The 21422-nt window shown below is 39.2% G+C and overlaps 1 protein-coding gene and 1 long non-coding RNA gene across 2 annotated transcripts in view; both read right to left on the bottom strand.

The window, feature by feature from the left end:
• Positions 1 to 21422, bottom strand: part of LOC107590259 (apoptosis regulator Bcl-2-like) — a 68188-nt gene that overhangs the window by 4093 nt on the left and 42673 nt on the right. The window lies entirely within an intron of this gene.
• LOC107590260 (uncharacterized) overlaps positions 18867 to 21422 on the bottom strand; it is a 5630-nt gene continuing 3074 nt past the window's right edge. Inside the window, exons 2-3 of the long non-coding RNA XR_001609759.1 lie at positions 20693 to 20699; positions 18867 to 18891 (exon numbers count right to left, since the gene is read on the bottom strand). This is a non-coding gene — a long non-coding RNA (uncharacterized lncRNA). The remainder of the gene's footprint in view (positions 18892 to 20692; positions 20700 to 21422) is intronic.

Consider the following 21422-nt stretch of genomic DNA (forward strand, 5'->3'; position numbering starts at 1 on the left):
CTCCAGTCAAACTCACTGCAGACTAACTAAAGCGTCTTTCACGCATCTGTATAGCTGAATTTCTACACTCAAACATAAATACTTATATGCATTTGTCACAAGGAAATTACAGAGTTCATCCCCCTCCTGTTTACAGGGTCATTTATAAGGAAATAATTAGGTTCTTTCCCCAAGCAGAATATGGGACAGCCCCTTTCGAAATAATCTTCCAGGAGAATTCACAGCCGTAGGTCACGAAAGCGACAAAACATTGCTGATGCAATCAAATGATACCATTGATTTCACTCGATCTTCAGGCTGTTGGCAAAGCCGCGAGAGGTATTGGCCCCCTGTGTAAACAAGTAGGTGTTTGTGAATGTGTGTTTGCATTTACGTGCACGTAGGTGGGAGAGTGTCTCAGTTGGTGTTTCTGGGTTTAATCATAAGACCCCCAGCAGTATCCACCCATGCACTCCTGTTTGAAGTCCTCTGAGTGGGTTTGTGAGGAATGTGAGGGGGAAAATATGTGCTGAAACTGTGCTTGGGAACCGAGAACCGGTTTCTTATTAAAAAACAAATACCAAAATCAACTGTCAAGAGTTATTAATAAAAATAGCTAAAACACTAATAGTGCTGTTCACTCAATCTACTGAATCCACATTGCGAAACATGGTGTTCTCTGATTTCCAAATTAATGACTCTAATGAGTCGGTTCATTTTAGCGAATCAAACACATGTGAATAGCGAATCACTCAACCAGTGTAGTCTGATTCACTAACAAATGACTCTTATGAGCCAGTTTGAGCTGGTTTGTTTTGGTGAATCAAACACATATAACTAAACCAGTATTACCTGCTTCTCTAAGAAATGTCTCCTATGAGCTGGTTCGTTTGGCGAATCACATATGTCGACCAGTCTAGTTTGATTTGCAAACAAATGATTATTATGGGGTGGTTAATTGACCACTTGACCAGTGTAGTTTGATGAATACCGAATGTCGGTTAGTTTTAGTTAATCAAACATTATTATTAACCCGGTGGAGCAGTTACTGAATAATCTGACTGATTTACTGAACCACAACTTATTACTTTCATGTTGTCCAACTCAAAATTAAGGTTTGTGAGACCTGAATCACTGTAGTTACTTGTAATAAATATGAATAAATGAAATATTTTACCATATTTTTCATTTAATATTTTTTATATAATTTACAGTTAAATAAGCCTGTGTCTTATTTATTACATATCTGGTCCATTAATGATTAAACTAACATATCGTTGAGCGCAATATATGCAATACAAAAAATTATTATTATTAATTATTATATTAAAAATATTTGACTATTTTCAAATATTTCCTAAAAAACATAGAATAAAAATCATGGAACTGTTAAGGAACTAGAATCGTTAATAGGAATCATACCAGAATCTTTAAATTCCTTTCGATTCATCCATCCAGCTAAAATTGTGTGTGTGTGTGTGTCTTTTCTCATTCTTCATCTCCAGATCCCCATGCGGCATGTTGTTCCCTACTCAATAAGTAAAGCGGTGGTTTTATTGTGGCGGACAGCGGTGTGTGATCATCCTGCAGGCGCTGTTTGGGCCCGGGTTGGCCCAGCGAGGGGGCCGCCCTATACGCGCAACTGTTTGAATTACATTATTCTGTTCTTCACGGGCAAGAGAACTTCAGTCGAAAAGAGAGAGAGAGAAAGTAGTGCAACACGGCCTGTGTGAATTTCCAGCACATGCTGGGACACAGAGCATTTGAATCCAAGAACATCAGATAAAATTGGCCACGACTTTGACAGGTATACAGGGATAGAGAAAGACATGGTGAGCGGCTTTCTGAGGCTTTTCAAATTAAAATATGCTGATGCAACACAAAGCAGCTAACTGTGTAAAATTCCATTAATTGTCATTTGTTAATTTAATGGGGAACCGTCAGGGCCCTCTAGGCCCTCTCTATTGTAAAAACAATATTTACCATTTTTTTATATATTTTTTTTAAGAAAAAGTCATAATTTCCTATTTTATTTAAGCAATTCATAATTTCACAGTCATCATCTAAATAAAATAAATACAATTTCTGTGGAAATAAACTCTTCAAATCTGCCTATTCAGAAAATGTGTTACATGAACTCCGCCCATTTTCTCCATATTAGAATGTTTCCGCCTAGCGTCTGCGGCTCTGTGATTGGTGGTTCAGCTGTGAAATTACAGCAGGCCAAGTAATAGTAAATCAATGAGAGCGTTATTTTAAATGACAGAAAAACTGACCAATCACATCTTTCCTCTAAATGGGCGGGCCTTGTTATCAATAATTTTATGACAATTTCCGCACCCTGTGGGATCTCTATCGTAAAAAAATGTATACGCTCATAAACTAACTAGCTATTATTCACTTCACGATGGAAGCCGCAAATAACGAAAGTGAGGACATTTACTGGGCCGCTGTGCCAATAATAATGTTACTGCTTGTTTGTAATGAAGTGTCTGTCGCTAATTTGTTTTGCTGTGAGTGTTTCATGATGTGTTGGCTTACATTAAACATTACATTTGTTGGTTTTGTGCACAGACAGATCAGGGTTGGAGCTGAACTCTGCAGGAAGGTAGATCTCCAGGAACAGCGTTGGGCACCCCTGCTCTAGGGCAACTTATCACACACCGAACGAGTCGTGTTTAGTTCGAGATGGCAGTCAAAAACCTTTAATCTACTCTCCAAACAGTCAAACATTCACTTCAAGAATGAGCAAGTGGTGTCAATTAGTTTGGAGTTCGGTGATTAAAAAAAAAAACAGAGCAAACAGAATGAGAAAATGCAGTCTTGTAGTCAAAGCACAGAGGCCGGTGGTAGAAAACAATGTGTTTGAATAATAAAGACATGGTGTGGCGCAGTACTGAGCTTCTCATCCGGTATGTGACCGCATTAAGGCTGGAATAGCCTCTTGTTTCAAAGGTGGAATTGTCAAAGATGACTTTTAGAATTAGAGTCTGTAAGCTAGGCTGGTAGTCTGTTCCGACAAAGGGTAGGGGTAGAGGGCCAAGGTTCAAAAGTCACGGTTCGCTACTGGTTAATTGTCATTTGTCCAAGTGCCATTTTTTGAGTTTTGGGTTTTACCAAAGAGACGAAAACATGAGAAAAATTAAGCAATATCACATGAGTAAGAATGTTGTATAAAGTATAAATGAATTATCACTAAAGGTTTTCTTAACTTAAGAGGTTTGTTGCAACCTCGTGCAGACCAACAGCATAATTGAGAATGTGATATTGTTTTATATAAGAGTACAATAAATAAGAAGTTAATTTTAATTTTCCTGCAAATTTTTTTTTTGGTTGAATGAATAATTCAATAACTCTCAGTCAAAATCAAGACATTATTTAATAAAGACATAAAGACAATCACTTGTCTCCACTTATTGGCACAAAGACATAACCTACAGAAAGAGGCAGTGAAAAATCCACAACACTAATGGAGACTGACATCCTGTCTGCTACCTGTAAACAGTCAACAAGCCACCCAGCCAATCAGATCTGAGGACCGACTCAAGAGCTTGTAACACTCCAAAGAGAAAGGAAAACTTGAAATCGCATCATATGACCCCTTTAAAAGTTAAATAAACAATGATTTTTATTTCTAGAGCCACTAAAAAAAGGGTCAGTAAGATATTTGTAATGAATTTAATACTTTTACTCAGCAATAATGCATTAAATTGATCAAAAGGCAGTAAATACATTTACAATGTAAGAAAAGATTTCTTTTTCAAATAAATGCTGTTCATTTAAACTTTCTGTTTATCAAACAATCATGGTTTTCACAAAAATATTTAGCAGCAGAACTGTTTTCAACAGTGATAATAATGATAAATGTTTCATGAGCAGCAAATCAGCATATTAGAATGATTTCTGAAGGATCATTTGACACTGAAGACTGGAGTAATGATGCTGAAAATTCAGCTTTGCCATCACAGGAAGAAATTACATTTGAAAATATATCAAAATAGATATTTTAAACTGTAATAATATTTCACAATATTACTGTTTTTACTGTATTTTTTTATTAAATAAATAAATTATAAATGCAGTCTTGGTGAGCACTGAGAGACTTCTTTCATGAATAATACAAAATCTTACCAACCCCACTTTTTTGTTCAAAAATCTATTTTTATATATTTGCACATCCCTAGTACAACATAATGCAATTTGCAGCCAAAAAACACAATGTAAAGACACACTGGGAAGAGAAAGGTGGAATCAAACTTGGGTTTGGACCAAACAATCAAACCTGATGCCATCTGCTCCCACAAGGGAGGTACAGATCTGAGCAAATCATGAATAGCATTCCAAAAATGATCAACCTGCAATGATCTGATAGCTGGAGGAGAAACAACTGTCTGTATTCCCTTGCTGCACCGAGGTTTTAACGCTTTATTCTTCTTTACGCCATGTAGCGAGTTAAGTATATTTAACCATGACACAAAAGCCGGGCTTGCCATTTGTTTGCACCACTAACAATGGCTGCCAACCTTATTATCAGGAGAAAAGCTCCTTGCTATCTCTTAAGACATTTCCACAGCTTTCTCTCTCTCTCTCTCTCTTTATCTATCTATCTTATCCGCCTCTCTCTCTTTTGCCTTCTGTCTGTCTGTCTTCGCAGTCTATAAGAGCACCTGGCACAGAGCAACGAAGAGGGAGAGGAAAGGAGGGAGAGAGAGGGGATGACAGATATGACTACTGTAAAAGAGGGCTATAACAATAGCAAAAATGCGCTCACAATAAGTGTGATGTGACGTGACATGTGGCCAAGTATGGTGACCCATACTTGGAATTAGTGCTCTGCATTTAACCCATCCGAAGTGCACACACACAGCAGTGAACACACACACACCGTGAACACACACCCGGAGCGGTACAATACATCCTAATAAGAGCCACAGGAATTAGTGCCAGTGGAGATGTCAAACCCGAGAGGCTTGCTCAGGACGAGATGTCATCGCGGGCATGTCTGACTGCTGCCGATGTGATGAGGGCATAAACGAGAGCCCTGGCTGCTCCATCAGCGGCGGAGGTGACAGGACCAAGCTGGGAGGTGTTGACGGCCACGTGTCCACATCCCTGTTTGCTCTCGTTTTTTCTCCCGCATTGGTAAACATCCTCATTAGGGGAGCTTCCGCCCAGTGTTTGAACAGTCTCTTGTCTGTTTGCCCAAGGCCTTTGTTAAAGGGTTAGTTCACCCAAAAATGAAAATTAGCCCATGAATTACTCACCCTCAAGGCATCCTAGGTGTATATGACTTTCTTCTTTCAGACGAATCCAGTCGGGAGTTATGTTAAAAATTGTCTTTGATCTTCCAAGCTGTTTAAGGGCAGTCAGTCCAAAAGAAGTGAAATAAAAACATCCATCCATAATAAAAAGTGCCTCACATCGATGCGTTTTTGTAAGAAAAATAACCATATTTAAAATGTAGTAATCAATTTAATCTAGCTTGCGCTCACTATTGTACACAGAAGCAGCTCCAGGCGGACGACATAGGACGTCGGCGTTGCACATGCGCCGCTCAGAAGTGACGAATGCAGAAGCGCAGGGGAGAGATCAAAACAAAACAATGGTCACAAATTAGAAGTACAAAACGAGGATTTGTAAAGAAGAATGTCGGAGGATTTTGATATAAGCCAAGAGGAGACTGGTTTTCCTTTGACTCACCGGCGCATGCGTAACACCGACATCTTACGTCATCCGTCCGGAGCTGCTTCTGTGTACAACTTTTGACGCAAGCTAGATTAAAGTGATTATTAAGTTTTGAATATGGTCATTTTTCTTATAAAAACGCATTGATTCACTACAGGAGGCCTTTGTTCACCCCCCGGAGCCGTGTGAGATACTTTTTATTATGGATGGGAGCGCTTTATTTCACTTCTTTGGACTGATGAACTGCAACACCCGCTGACTGCCATTAAACAGCTTGGAAGATCAAAGACAATTTTTTATATAACTCCGATTGGATTCATCTGAAAGAAGAAAGTCAAATACGCCTAGGATGGCTTGAGGGTGAGTAAATAATGGGCTAATTTTAATTTTTGGGTGAACTATCCCTATAATGGCCTCCAAAAGCAGCCTTGTACAGTACATACACAGGTACTGGCAGACACAAACAGATGCGATTATCGCTGTTGTATGCCAACTTGGTAATCATACGATCAAAGAGCAGAAAATGCGCAAACGATGTCCAATGGCTCAAACATGTGAAATACAGTATTCGCTCTAAGCCCGCCTCTTCCTCCATTTCTATTTCTGTCCTTCCCGTGGAGTGTTGGTCAGACACAATAGTGTCTTGGCACTCTGTCTAAACCAAATCACCTTAGTTGCCCCTAATGTCTTCGGAAAGGCACAAAGCGGTGGGTGCCAACGGTCTAACAGAACACTCCAAGACTTCCTGTGGTGGAGTAGGTTTGGAGTAGCATGTTGCAATTTTAGAATGGAAATGAAAGTCGGTTAATGAGATCAAATACGAAAAGCGTGGCCAAACAGAGGTCTGGCAGAATGCATGAATGGAGCGTTGGTTTACAAGCGGGCAGCTTTTACAGCCTTGTAAGGCAAGCGGCAGTTGCTTAGGACTAAGTTCCGCGTCAAGTGCACTGGTGTCATCACATCCTCAGATTGAGCATGAGGCCAAAAGATGAGCTAATGCAGAAACAGCTGATCCTTTTCACCTTAAGGAAGGAAGAGATAGAGTTGCATTACCTCTTTTAAGAAAGCATGCATGCACAGAAAGAGTTCCTCTGCCAATTGTCGTGTCGCTAAGGAACTTTGCTATGACTTCTGTGATCAGAATAAACATCTGATCTCATGAATTTTGAAATAGAGCCTCTTCAGTCAGCTAAGCACCGATGCTCATACATCATTCAATGACACAAGTGTCTGTGGCTGTCACACTGGCAATGCCATAAACCACAGGACAACTGGAGATCACAAGAGGGACACCTACAGGAAGTTTTCATGGACAGCAGAATGACAACTGAAATTACATATATGTGCTTTGCATTCAAGTCATGAATCACACAGAATTATATAATTAACCAATATAACTTTTGTGGATTATACTGTAAAATAGTTTAGTATTAACTCTAGCAGACACTTAATTGGAGTTTTGTGGCTTTTAGTTTTGACAAAAATATCTTTAAAAAATTCAACAAGTTGACAAAAATACATATATATCACTATACACTACCATTCTTTTTGAAAGAAATCTCTTATGCTTACCAAGGCTAAATATTTTGATACAAAATACAGCAAAAACAGTAATACTGTGAAATATTATTACAATTTAAACAACTGTTTTCTATTTTAATATATTTTAAAAAGTAATGTATTCCCGTGGGCAAAGCTGAATTTTCAGCAACCATTACTTCAGTTTTCAATGTCACATGATTCTTCAGAAATTATTCTAATATGCTGATTTGCTGCTTAATATTTTTGAGGAAACTGTGATTCTTTGATAAATAGAAAGTTCAAATGAACAGCATTTATTTGAAATAGAAAATATAAATGTCTTTATTGTTAGTTTTGAACTATTTATTGCATCCTTACTGAATACAAATTTAAATTTCTTAAAAGAAATACTAAAGTTTTGATAGATATAACATAATATAATATTAATAATACATAAATAAGTCCCAACTCAACTTACTGTCTCAACAGAGAAATAGGGAAATATAGAGAAAGAAAAACAAATTAATGAAGGTCACTGTGTCTTTTTTCTTTGTGGCCCCTTCCCTTTTCCCCATATTAAATGTATCACAAAGTTATCTTTTGATTGCTATGGCTGTAAATGTAGTCACTGCAAAAGTAGTGAAGGAACAAAGAATATTTTGCCTTTTTCACTCACTCACAAACACACAGGAAACACAACAGGAATCATTTTAATTTAAATGCATATTAAACACGCACAGGGGAACTGGCCCATGAATGTGAATCAGCCATGTTTGTCAGACTTTTCAATCATAACAGTACCGACTTAATAAATCATCAGACTAGAAAAACAAATCCTGCATAACTAGAGGGATGAACCTGCCATCTGCCGCTGATGGTGAACAGACCCACACATCTTTATATTCATCATTAAATGAGACTATGGTTATGAACCGAATCGCCCAAAGAGCACCTCATCCTTCCGAAACAGACCGTGGTTATTTTGTGTTCAATAGTATAACAGGATCAAGAAGCCATGAGTGGCTGAAATAACAGAGCTTAGCAGTAAAAGGAGGAAACAGACTGTTACCACGAAACCTAGTGGAGGCACAGAGAAGATGCTGCTGGAACTCTCTGCCAGCTCAGTTCCTTGTTAGACATGGCGGTCAGCGCTGAAATGGCAGGCATCTGACCCTGACCAAAGCCCAGATGCCAGTGTGTGGCCATCCTCCAGATCTCAGCGGGTCAAAGCCATCAGGTCTGAGAAACAGCGCTAATGTGGAGCCGGAGAGGAAGATTGCACCTTGACCTTGTAATCTGATGCATCCGAAAAAAAGTAAAGCTCTCCATTAAACTGACATCGCACTGAAGGAGACAAGTCTATGATGTTTCCAGGCTCTGGGCATGCTATATTTAACAGCATTATTCATGCCCCCCCTCTTTCATGCATCTTTCTCCCTCTCTCTCATTTACATATTCTCTCTCTACCAGACATTCTATAACAAATTATTTCATATGCAGTGCCTGGAACAGGTTTCATCATTCACTTTTTAAATCTTATCTGGTTAAATCTATTCCAACCAAAAAGATAATATTGATTATCTTTATGTATTTTTTGGCAGAACAAAAAGTAAAGAGGCAGATGGAGTAAGGTATAAAAATCCCTGATACTGATATATAATAATAAATACACTTGATAAATGTAATGACTGTAAATATAAAATGTAGACAACTATGGTAATTTCAAAGAAAATGCATTGCAATAACAGTGCAATGTAATGTGCTCAGGATGAGTACACCTAAAACAGAAAATTATGTCATTATTTACACACCCTCATGTCATTTCAAACCCGTACAACTTTCTTCTGTAGAACACTACTGGTTCCACTCTGCATGCAAGTAAAGAGGCAGATGGAGTAAGGTATAAAAATCCCTGATACTGATATATAATAATAAATACACTTGATAAATGTAATGACTGTAAATATAAAATGTAGACAACTATGGTAATTTCAAAGAAAATGCATTGCAATAACAGTGCAATGTAATGTGCTCAGGATGAGTACACCTAAAACAAAATTATGTCATTATTTACACACCCTCATGTCATTTCAAACCCGTACAACTTTCTTCTGTAGAACACTACTGGTTCCACTCTGCATGCGATTATAAAAAATGCAGACTGAATGAGTTCAAAATTAGAATAAGTCAAGTTTTAAACTGATTCAAATAATTATTTGAAAAGATCTGACTCATAAAAACAATTAGTTCTTGAACTGAATATTGGTACTTCTTTTATGAACATGCCAATGGAAAGTTAGAAAGGTAAACAACAAACACAAAGAACACAAAAGAAGAATTTTTTAAAGAATTGAACTGGTTCCTTTTTGCATGATATTACAATGAATGATGACTAAACGAGCTGAAACAGAATGATTCAAGTTGTAAACTGATTCAAATAATTTAAAGATGAAAAGATTAATTCAAAAGAACAATTAGTTCATGGATTGAATATTGCCAATTCTCTTATGGAACATGCAAATGAAAAGTTGTATGCAATGAGTTGAAACTGAGAATGAATGAAGTTAAACTGTTTCAAATAATTAATCGAAAAGACTTGACTCAAAAGTTCATGAACTGGATATTGCTACTTCTCTTATGAACGTGCCAGTGAAAAGTGGCAAATAATTTTTTTTGTGAATAATGATTTAAATTCTGGTCTGTTCCTAAAAGAAAACTATAATATAATTTGGAATATTGCACTCAAGACTTATGCATTTTGAAACTTTCACTGTCAGGGAAAAAAGGGCGTACAAATGTTCAGAATCTACATTTGTGTTCCACAGAAGTCATACATGTTTGGAACAGCAGGGTTAAGTAAACAATAATAACAGAAATTTCAGATTTTGACTGAACTAATCTATTGCTTAAAAACAAACACATGCACATCTGTTATTCACTTCATATATATTCTGGTTAGGTGCTTAGATCTGTTCATAAATACATTTGCCATGAGCAGTAAAAGTGCTGCCTTTATTGATTTTCAGTAAGTACAGATCTATTTTTTGCATTCGTTGGGGGATATAATGGATTGCTAGTTCCTTCCAGCATAGACACTTTCCACATGTTGCTGAAAACCTGTTCCATTGCGACAAAACACAAGTGAATTCCCTCTATCCATTTCAAACTGCTTGTCCAGGACAAAATATTTCCTCTTTTTTCCCAGTGCTCTTCAAGGCCAGCAGGGGTTTATGAAGAGTGAGGTACGCTGGGATTCAGAGCATAGGCCCCATGGCTTCCACATCAAAGTGAAGCCTCTGGTCTACACACACGTAAGCTAGCCATTCTGCATTCCTTAATTCTCTGTCTGTGTGATGTGGCACCCTGAGGACTCGACCACTGAATAGGACCATAGGGGCCCCTGCAGTCACTGCTGGTCCAACCCAACTGTGTCGAGTGGTGAAACTCACCTACTCTCTGTTCTGCTAATGACTGCATATTACTGTCTAAAAACAGCCCCATTGTAACTAATTAGACAGACTGCATGTCTTTTTTAGCTCAGGTTGGGTGGAAAATTGGTGGACCGTGTCTTGTTTACATGGAACAGTACTATACTTAATTTAATATCTTACATTATCATAAAAGAAATGTCTCAGAAAGTTTATGCAAACATCAGATAAGACTTTGAAGATCTTACATAACCATATAAGCAATATATGATCATATTTTTGCTGTTTTCTTTTTATTTCAAACCTGATGAAACCAAAAGATAACTCCGCCTCTAAATTCTGATTGGATGAGCCGTATTCAAAGCTGTTGTAAAAGAGCCTAAATATTATGTTAGGCGCATCATTCATTTTTTTATTTTTGCATTTCCAGCTAAAATAACTATAATACAATGATTACAGTATCAGAAGAGCATCAGCTATCTAAGCTTTTGGTTAGCTCTAGGGATGCACCGAAATGAAAATTCTTGGCCGAAACCGAACAAAATTAAACACTGGGTCGAAGGCCAAAGGCCGAATACCGAACACGGTTTTTAAATTTTTTCCCCCCATGTAGGCCTATTTTGACATTTTTTTTCACCATTGCATAAATTAAATAGCCAAAATGTGTTTTGGACTTTGAACCTTGGTGCAGCGCTCTCAGAATACATGCAATTTGTGCGTGCATTAGAAAATATAACATACTGCAGTTTATTTACTAATCGTTTGAGGCCATTTCGCTATTTCAGTCATCATTCAGTAGCCTAACCACCAGCATCAGCCACCTCTTCTTCTCATCGGAGACATGTGATGCAGCACTAAACAGTCTCTCGCTGTCGGTGCTTCGTGCTTGTAATGATTGCGTCTTTCTCTGATAGATTTAATACTTTCAAGCTGCCGACATGTTTGCTGCATTAGTTCGTGCCTCTATTTGATCGCGTTAGTCATTGTTCGGTACATATTATTCGGCCTTTTCGCTTATTCAGCCGAACACCGAAAGAGATTTTTTTGCTATTTTCGGCCGAATAATTTCGGTTGCCGAACATTCGGTGCATCCCTAGTTTGCTCAAGTTCCATATAAACAGAGAAAATAATTAAATGAGATGAAAAACTTTAGTGTTTTATAATCATGATAATATACACGTAATATAGTTATTTTTGCTGGAAATGCAACAGAAATGGATAATATTGTAAAATACTTCCAAATACTATACAAATTACTTTAAATACTTTAAAATACTAAAACGCTTGATGTTGTTTCATTATTTTCTCTTTTTATTTGGAAATTGATCAAACCAAAAGATAATATAGCTCCACCTCTAAATTCTGATTGGATGAGCCACATTCAAAGCCACTGTAAAATAGGCTAAATATTATCTTAGACACATCCCTATCTGAATTATTACTACATTTGTTGTGTCACTTTTATATGTATAATGACATAAGGCTGACAGCCACACAAATACATTTACTGTAATATAAACGGTAAAGCAAAAGTACCCAGTTCTATAATAGATTTAATCAAACAATAAATCTGATAGCTAAATTACAATGATATATGAATTGACGCATTATATCTACGTAATTCTAGGAGTGACGTTCAGTTCGGTCCAGTTGCTGTATATCATTTCTTATCTCTTCAGATAAAAGTGCAATGTAGCATCTAGTAAACGCAAGTCATCTGTGATCCCTCAGAAGGGCTTGATTCACTTGCTCATTTAGGCTGTGTGGTGTTTTCTGGCATTCTCCTATCATAAACAGCCTCTCTTGTGTGAACTGAGTGATCTTCATTTTCCCAGGCTTGACACCCTTTTCATATCTAAAGCCTGCTAATTTATCCACTCTCATGCTTCATGAAAAAAAAAGAAAGAAAGAAAGAAAATTCTCTTATGACAGGATAGAAGTCAGACATGAGGTTGCATAGGGGTGATTATGTCACACCAAGAATATTTGGCAACAGTAGAGATAGTAAACAGTTAAGATAGCTGATAAACAGATGTCACATTTCAAAAGGATTTTTTTTTTTTTTTGGTGCAATGTTGCACATAAAGGTTTTTTCTGAGATTACCTCTAAACTGTGAAATTACTTAATGAAAATAATCAACCAAAGTTTAGATTTTTAATATTTAAAAAATGGCGATAGGTAATAGACAAGATTATGAATGATAAACTAAATGCATTATGGCTCACTTATACTAATTCCATCTCTAAAAATGAACGGCGGTGCTTTTAAATTTGATAATCGATTAAACATTAGGGGTTGCTATGCTTAGCAATTGCCCATGGTTCACATAAAAATGTAAGGGTTACACATGCAACATTTCAGGTCTGATATAAACCACTACATTATAAACAGTTCAATCTTACAATCAAGTTACTGTATGTTCTATGCAGCTGAGCATGCTGTAAAAGTTGGGGCAAAAGCATTAAGGGAACGTGACTGTGAGTAATTAGCATTCTGTTGTATAGAAGTATTCAATGAGAACATGTTTTTACTCATGAAAAACAGACAACACATCATGCTGACACATCAACAATCATGTTGCTGAAATTACTCAACATATGCAAAAAACATGCCTGTTTTACATGCTAGGGTAATTTTGACATATTTCACAGTTCATTAACATATTACATGTTAGAGAGCTATGAACCAGTGGTTTGTATAAGTATGCACTAAACTTGAGCAGTAGTGTTCATGTGAGCCATGAGAGTTTGAAATAAGTTAGATAATCTTTTTTTTATGAAATGGAAGACTTTATTCTTAAGTTTAGTTAAAATTAGTAAAGATATCACAAAAAAAAAACAGGTGACAATGCATAATGTACAGGCCTTAGAAATGTGTATCAATATACGATACTGCAAGCTTTCTAAGATTAAACAAGGCACTTATACACCTGGCATTGTACAGTATGAATATTGTTAGGCTATATGGCAAATTGCTAATATTTCTCTATTGCAAGTCACAGATAAAAGCACCTGCTAAATGTATAAATCTAAATATAACACTTCCCCATTCAGACTTTAAGTTCTCCCCCACTATATTGTGTCAAATGTCTTCTATACTTAAAAAATAAATAAATAAACCATAAATGAAAATAAAACACAAAGAGATGCGTTAGCTGTCCTACAGTGCAGGTGGCCAACACAGAAAAAAGATTGGGTTCCCACACAGTATTCTATTCTATTGCAAAACACCTTCGAGAGAAAATGTTAAAACATTTTTGAGCGGCAAAAAAAATTAAAATAAACATTGTGTTTCCATGCTCAGTTGAATAACATGCGGGGTAGTGGGTGTTGGGGGATGTGGGAGCAGACCACCGATTAGGATGGGCCCCAAACGTTGCCAACATGTGACAGGTTTGCCCCTTTTCTCACCCACTCCTCCTACACCCACCCAAACTCAACAGTGGGTCGTTTCCTTCTTTAACATACAGTGTTTGTCTGTTGCCAGTTGCCAATCATAACTCATTATTGCACAGGAGAAAGAATTCAGCTGCTTCACAATGCAAAATATACTAGATTTATACATATCGGTATAATGTCTTACACTTTCCAGACACACAAAGAAACTCAAATATCACACAGTAGGGCTATTCACAGACTCCAGTGGACTAGAACATTGATCAAATGTCATCTATGAAGGTACGGAAAAACCTGCAGGTGATGTAAAGGTGATGTCTTGAGAACGCCAGGTATGATGCACTAAATACTTAAACACTGGAAGGTGAACATGATTAGCTTATGATTAAACCTTTTAACCTCACTGCTGAGAAATCACTGTGAAACCCGGCAGTTATGAAGGGGGATTTCCAAGTGTTTTGTATACATAAAGAAGCAGGTACTGAACCAAACAGGAGGGTGCTGGGTAAGTTGTGATAAAGAGATGGAATTTTGATGTAGAAACAAATCAACAGGAAAAACAATACAGACTCCAAATGGGAAATGATATGACTACTGGGAGATCCTGCATGAAAGAGCACAAAGAAAGGTGGAGAATCATATAATCTATGATGTTTTGTTCCAAAAGAGAAAGGGATAAAGAGCAAGTGAGGTGTGTTTATTGAGACGTTCGGTCTGGGTTATTGTGCTGATCCAACACTGAATTTCTCCTGATGAATTCTTTTTCCTGCTTGGAAGTAATCAGCAACCTATGCAAATGAATTAAATCCCATCCATTTGGTAAATCCGTTTGCATTAATGATCTGATCAAGCCATTATTAGTTAATGTGGTGGGAGTCGGGAGTCGTTAAGCTCCGTTCACACTACAAGCGACAAAGCGACACAATCCCATTCATTTCAATGGAGAGCTAGCTAGGGTTTCATGCATTAACTTGAGGAAATCTGTATAAATACATGCTAAACCCAAAGCATGCCGAGATTCAGCCAAGAAGAGCATGTTTCTGGATCAACATTCGTGATTGGTCCTGGAACAATATTCCTATCAAACAAGCCCCATGCTTAACCGTAACCTAGACGTTTAAAATTTGACTGTTAACAGGAATGTTCTTGGTCCTCCAATGATGCTGATCCAGAAACATGTAAATCATGTTAAGCATAAACCTGGATGAAGAGCTGCACAAATAATCAAAATAAAACCAAAATTGCAATACAAATAATATTTAATTAAGTCTGGATTTGCTGTGTGCTTCTGAGTGAAGCATTAAAATCTGTTGTGAACTGAACATAGACTTAAAAGTCTTCCTTCAGTTTCTGCCAAAATAAAAGCCAAAGGGTTTAATGTTTGAAAGTGCAGAAATTATGATAGAAATATATTACTAATGTACTAGGTAAAATAACAAAATAGATAGATAGATAGATAGATAGATAGATAGATAGATAGATAGATAGATAGATAGATAGATAGATAGATAGATAGATAGATTTTGCTTGGAGATCTAGTTAAATAGTTGAGTAGTTAATAGGGTTGGGCCGATAGGCTGACAGACATCTTTATGATTACCCCCAGACATCTGACAGACATCTTTATGATTAGTGATCATTCGCCATCATCCTATCAGGCATTTCTCCTTACTCTGTGTATGTGGTAAGTGAACTTTCATGTACTGTAATGCAACAGGCTACCGCTAGCAAACGGCTAACCTTTTAGTGGCTCCGTATAATGCGTTATTTGTTTCATGCTTCGGGCACACCCCTAACCCCGCCCCCCGATGTCATCGTGCATCACAATGTTTCACTGTAGACATCGTCCGATGCCAAATTGGTAGACATTGCCCAAACCTAGTAGTTAAAAGCAGTTCAAACTTCAACTGCACAAAAATAATTTTAAAAATATAAAATTAAAAAATTAATATATTTTTAACAAATTACTATCAATATGACTTTCTCTGGCCACATTGTTTATCATACTACAATTGCAAACTGCAATTGCAAATAAATGAATCCATGAATGAATGAATGAATTCCTTTTTTTGTAATTAAGAGCAGTTAGATTTTCTCTGGCCAAATTGTGTCGCCCGACACAGAAAGCATTAAATACTGTTACTCCATTAACAATAAAATGACAAGAGTTTATATTTGCATACAACAGAACAGAAACAATGACGATAACAATAACTCAAAATGACTACTTAATCCATCACTCATAAAGTAACATTGGAATCATTAATAAGAAATCTTAGGGGAAATCTTAAATGGTAAAATCCTTTACACCATATTATTTTACCAGCCATATGAGGAGTTTAACTGTAACCAGCAAAGCATGGCATCATACAAGTGGCACTTGACTTTGCATAAGCGTGTATGCTGGGTGGTTTGAAGTGTGCGAGTCAGGGCTTTCTATAGAGGTTTATTTGTGCGTGTTTGAGTGTGAGGGTTTAAGTGGAGACTCTGAGTCATGCCATGGACAGGTTCTTCATTTGCATGAGGTGAAATCCCTGAGCAGGCAGTGATATGCTGACAGATGCAACAGAACGGGGAGAACATTCACAGATTACTCTTCACCAGAGCGCTACATTCCAGCAGCACCCTGCAAGCGAGCAGACGGGCTGACAGTGCTCATCAGGGTGAGGTGTTAAACGCTGACAGCCGAAGCACAGTTCTGAACCATCTGCATGTCCTAATGAAGCTAGCCAACGTTCACCCTCATCTGTCGGTGCAGCTGATGGAGGCGAAAAATTGTCAGATGCATGAATCATATTTTTTCTCTATCTACCTGAACTTTCAAATTTTACGTCACAAACAAATCAATGAAGAATTCCCTAACAACTAATTTTCTCCTCACTTTGTCTTGCCGCCTGTCTTTCTCAAACAAGCATCTCTACCTTCACACCCTGTGTATCTTTCTCACTGTATGGAGTTTATGCAGTGCAATATCCATAAGGTCCTCTTCATCAGCTCTTTTCTCACACTACCTCTTATGTCAGTCGCATGCAGCTGGGCTTTGAAAAGGAGGAGTATTTGGTGTCATCTTTCCGTGCAACGGGAACACAAAGGGGAGTGTTGCCTGGTTAGAAGGGGAAAGGAGTAGACACAATAGCGCAGTCTTGTTTGAAGTCTGAACTGCAGATTTTGGGTCTTGGCTTTACACCACATTGGCACCTCTCAGGTTCCAAACCCATGAGATTGGCAACTCAATCTCTCCCCCAAGGCGGAAAGAGTTGGAAAGAAAGGGCAAAAGAAACTGAACGGGATAGAAATATTTTCAGTATGTTGTCAGAAAGCAGCCACACACAATGGCTGGTCAAATAGCTGAGGCTCAACGTCACTGTAAAGTCAGAAGGGGAATTTTGGAGTTATGTGAGCTTACGCCTCGCTGGTTTCATTCCCAGCAGAAGTGGAGCCTAACTTGGGTTCCTTAAACCAAAACACAAGGAGACAAACTGAGAAATGGTTGAGAATTGATGCACACATTGAACAATTATTATAGAATGCACTCTTAAAAAATAAAGGTTCCAAAGGGTATTTTCACAGTGATGCTATAGAAGAACCATTTTTGGGTTGCTTTCAGCAAACCCTTTCGGCAAACAGTTTCTAAAAGAACCATTTTTTCTTAGTGTGAAGAACATTTTAATGAACCTTTTTCCACTATAAATAATCTGTTGTGCAATTGAAATGTTCCATGGATGTTAAATGTGCTTCATGGAACCATCAATGCCAATAAAGATCCTTTATTTTTAAGAGTGTATCTTTTAAAATATCTACACAATCAAAACTAAAATTTCACATGCCACCTGTCTAGTCAGACTTGGTTACTTTTCTATAAGCGTATTTGGTTGTTAGTTGTATGAATGGGTGAGGTATCAGCAGTGCTCACTTCCTAAAACAGCATAATGGACCCTTTGAAATCAAATACCCATTCGGCCTTTTGTATTGAGGCCTTCATAACATGATTGAACGATTCAATTATTCAATATCCTGCTTTGTGCCTTTTATTGATTCTTCTTTTTTCAAAGTTTCCATTATCCTGTTACCCTTACCAACAGGATTCATTAACTGACAGCCTAGAGAGCAGTTGGGAGTGCAGACATCTAATAGAAGCTTTAAGAGTGGACTCACAAGGCAAATTTTTGCAAGGTAATTTTCAAAGGGGCCCATAACTACAAATTAACAACTTGTTCTAGTTCAATCTGCATTCTAAGAGTCTGCTTCAGTCGCTCTCTGAATGCTAAATTGGCTTGGTTAAAATGAGTGTTATTTGTCTTGAAGCTACTTGAAATTTTCTGCAGTTTTGGACCATGAAATTAGATGATGGCCCATTCATGAAACAAAAACTGATGTTTATCCGTGGCAATCATGCATAATTTAATAGCTCCATGGCTGTTGTAAATACATCCTCCCTTATTGCTAAAACCAGGGCATTAAATATTTATCTAGCCTGGAATTAAGATGGTGTTACATACAATACATCAAATGTGTCTAAGTTGACCACCTCAGGGCCAAGCTTCCTGTAAACAGAGTATACACTTCCTAAATTTAGGATGGGAAGCCTCAAGAACAGCACCCTGAGTTTGTCATATTTTTCATGGTAATCTCAAAACTCATCCAGTACAATGGTAGAGTTCATTTGGTTAGATGCTACCTGGATGTGTGGAGCTAGTTATGAATTCTTTATATAATCACAGGAGGATGACAGCAGCCAGGTCTACTAAACACGTATCAACCAGCTTAAGGCAAAGGGCCAATTACATTAAGCTGGGCTCACACTACAGGAGTTTTAAAATCCTAACCGATTATGAAATCTGGTTGCAGCACACACATAAGGAGAATCTTTGCAGATTATCTTCTCTCAAATCTTAAACATGCACACACTACAAAATTTTAACATCATGGCGCATAACACACTAGAAGATATTATTAAGATTATCATGCCAGAGGGAGCGCCTCACGTGATCGCCTCGTGACCAGGGGCACCGGCCACCACTGAAATCTGTCTGGCCACCCCAGGTGCCCCCCCTACCAGATATCTTGCGATAGGCTTGTTTTTAGTACATTTCTAACTGCATCTGGCAGTGGCAGATCCTGTGTAGGCAGCTGCCTAGGGCCGCTTTCTTCTCTTCTTTAGTCTTCATTTTAAGCGGTTTCTATAGCGTAATCTTAATGACAAATGTCGAGAGCGCATGTTACGCGATCCATGTAATGCGTGAGCAAGAATCTCACCACAAGAATCCGCAAGCGGATTTCCTTCACTCAGACAAAACTGGACGTGTGCTTTTAACGATACATTGTTTTTTTTTATTTCATGAATTGGCTCTGCTCTCGCTCAGACATTGCGTGTACATGCTCAAACGTTGTCCTCGCATCACTGAAGACCAGAAGAGCTTTTTTTTCTAATTCAGGTGAAGAGTATAGGCTTTTCTTACTAAATGGAAGCAAACTGGTTATAGTCAGCCTTCTCTAGTTATTTATTTAATTATTTAATACTTATTTTAGTTAAGTGCTTAAATGTCTAGGTCATAGAACCTGACGAAGGTCAGGGGCGTGGACCATCCCGCGGCGTCGCAGATGTCCTGCATGGAGACACCTGCTAGGAAGGCCTCAGAGGCCGCCACACTTCTAGTAGAGTGAGCCCGGACCCCAAGCGGCGAAGGGAGATCAGAGGACTCATAGGAAATAGAAATGGCATTCACTATCCACCGCAGCTCTGTGGACGTATGCGTCCAGTGCTCGCACTGGTCTGGATCCCCTAAGGGACGAGGACTGAGGGCCTGGAGCATGACAGGCCGTGGTGTAGAGGAGGGGACCTTAGGAACATACCCCGCTGGCGGTCTCCACACCAAGAAATGAAAAGTTTCCACTTCAAGGAGTACAGTTTCCTCGTGGAGAGAGCTCTGGATTGGAGGATGGTCTCAACAACCTCGGTTGAGAGACCGGAAGCTATGAGTTGTGCCCCCTCAGGGGCCACACCCACAAATTCCACAGCTCCGGGCGGGAGTGGAAGATCATACCCTCCGCCCTGTGAGAGGAGATCTCTCCTGACGGGAATCTCCCACGGAGCGCCGTCGAGGAGAGAAATCAGGTCCGAGAACCATACTCGGCCCGGCCAGAACGGGGCTCCACTGTCACGGCGCACTCTCTCCAGAACTCCCGGGAGCAGAGCGATCGGGGGAAAGGCGTACAGACAAAGCCTCGGCCATGTCTGTACCCTGGCATCCAGCCCCAGTGGAGCTGGATGACTCCGAGAGAACCAGAGGGGACAGTGCAATGTCATAAGAGTCGGACCCTGTCTCGACAGGATGTCTGCTCCCAAATTGAGATGCCCAGGAATGTAAACTGCTCTCAGCGAGAGAAGTTTGCCCTGGGACCACACAAGGATCTGGTACGCTAGTTTGTACAAACGGCGTGAGCGCAGACCTCCCTGGTGGTTGATGTAAGAGACCACCGCTGTGTTGTCGGTGCGCACCAGCACATGGTGACCTCTTAGGTCTGGGAGGAAGAGTCTTAGTGCATGAAGCACTACGCGGCGACAAGGAGCTCCCAGCAGCGGGCCCTGAGCCAAGAACTAAGGTTTCCTCCACATGTCCAAGGCACGTAGGCATCGCCGCGTGACCTTGAACATGCGAAGCGGATGTCCCCTCGGGGAGAACCCCCTGCCTAGATAAGTGGTCCTCTGTAATGGAGAAAGCACACTCTTCTTGGCGTTTAGTCTCAACCCCAGCTCTCTCATGTGGGCTAGAACGACATCTCGATGTCGAACCACCATCGCTCTGACTGAGCTAAAATCAACCAATCGTCGATATAGTTTAGTATGCGGATGCCCTGGAGTCTCAACGGAGCCAGGGCTACATCCACACACTTCGTGAAAGTGTGGGGTGAGAGTGCAAGGCCGAAAGGAAGAACACGATATTGGTATGCTTTGCCCCCGAAAGCAAACCTCAGGAACTTCCTGTGAGTGGGAAGGATGGATACATGGAAGTATGCGTCCTTTAGATCGATCGTGACAAACCAGTCCTCGGACCTGATCTGAGACATGACTTGCTTGAGAGTATGCATCCTGAACTTCAGTCGCATGACTGAGCTGTTCATATGACGTAGATCTAAAATGGGACGCAACCCCCCCATCCTTCTTCGGAACTATGAAGTACCGGCTGTAGAACCCGGACTGCCTCGCATGAGGAGGGACCACCTCGATGTCCTCCTTCCTCAAAAGAGTAACTACTTCTTGTTCCATGACCAGAGCCTGCTCGGGGCCCACCAGCGTGGGCGTAATCCCGTTGAAATGAGGCGGGGGAGAACCAAACTGGATTCTGTAGCCTCTCTCTACAGTGTGCAGCACCCACAGAGACACATTTGGCAGTAGTTTCCACGCTGTGAAAA

Source organism: Sinocyclocheilus grahami, unplaced genomic scaffold (assembly GCF_001515645.1).
Source record: "Sinocyclocheilus grahami isolate Dianchi unplaced genomic scaffold, SAMN03320097.WGS_v1.1 scaffold126.1, whole genome shotgun sequence".
Lineage (NCBI taxonomy): Eukaryota > Metazoa > Chordata > Actinopteri > Cypriniformes > Cyprinidae > Sinocyclocheilus > Sinocyclocheilus grahami.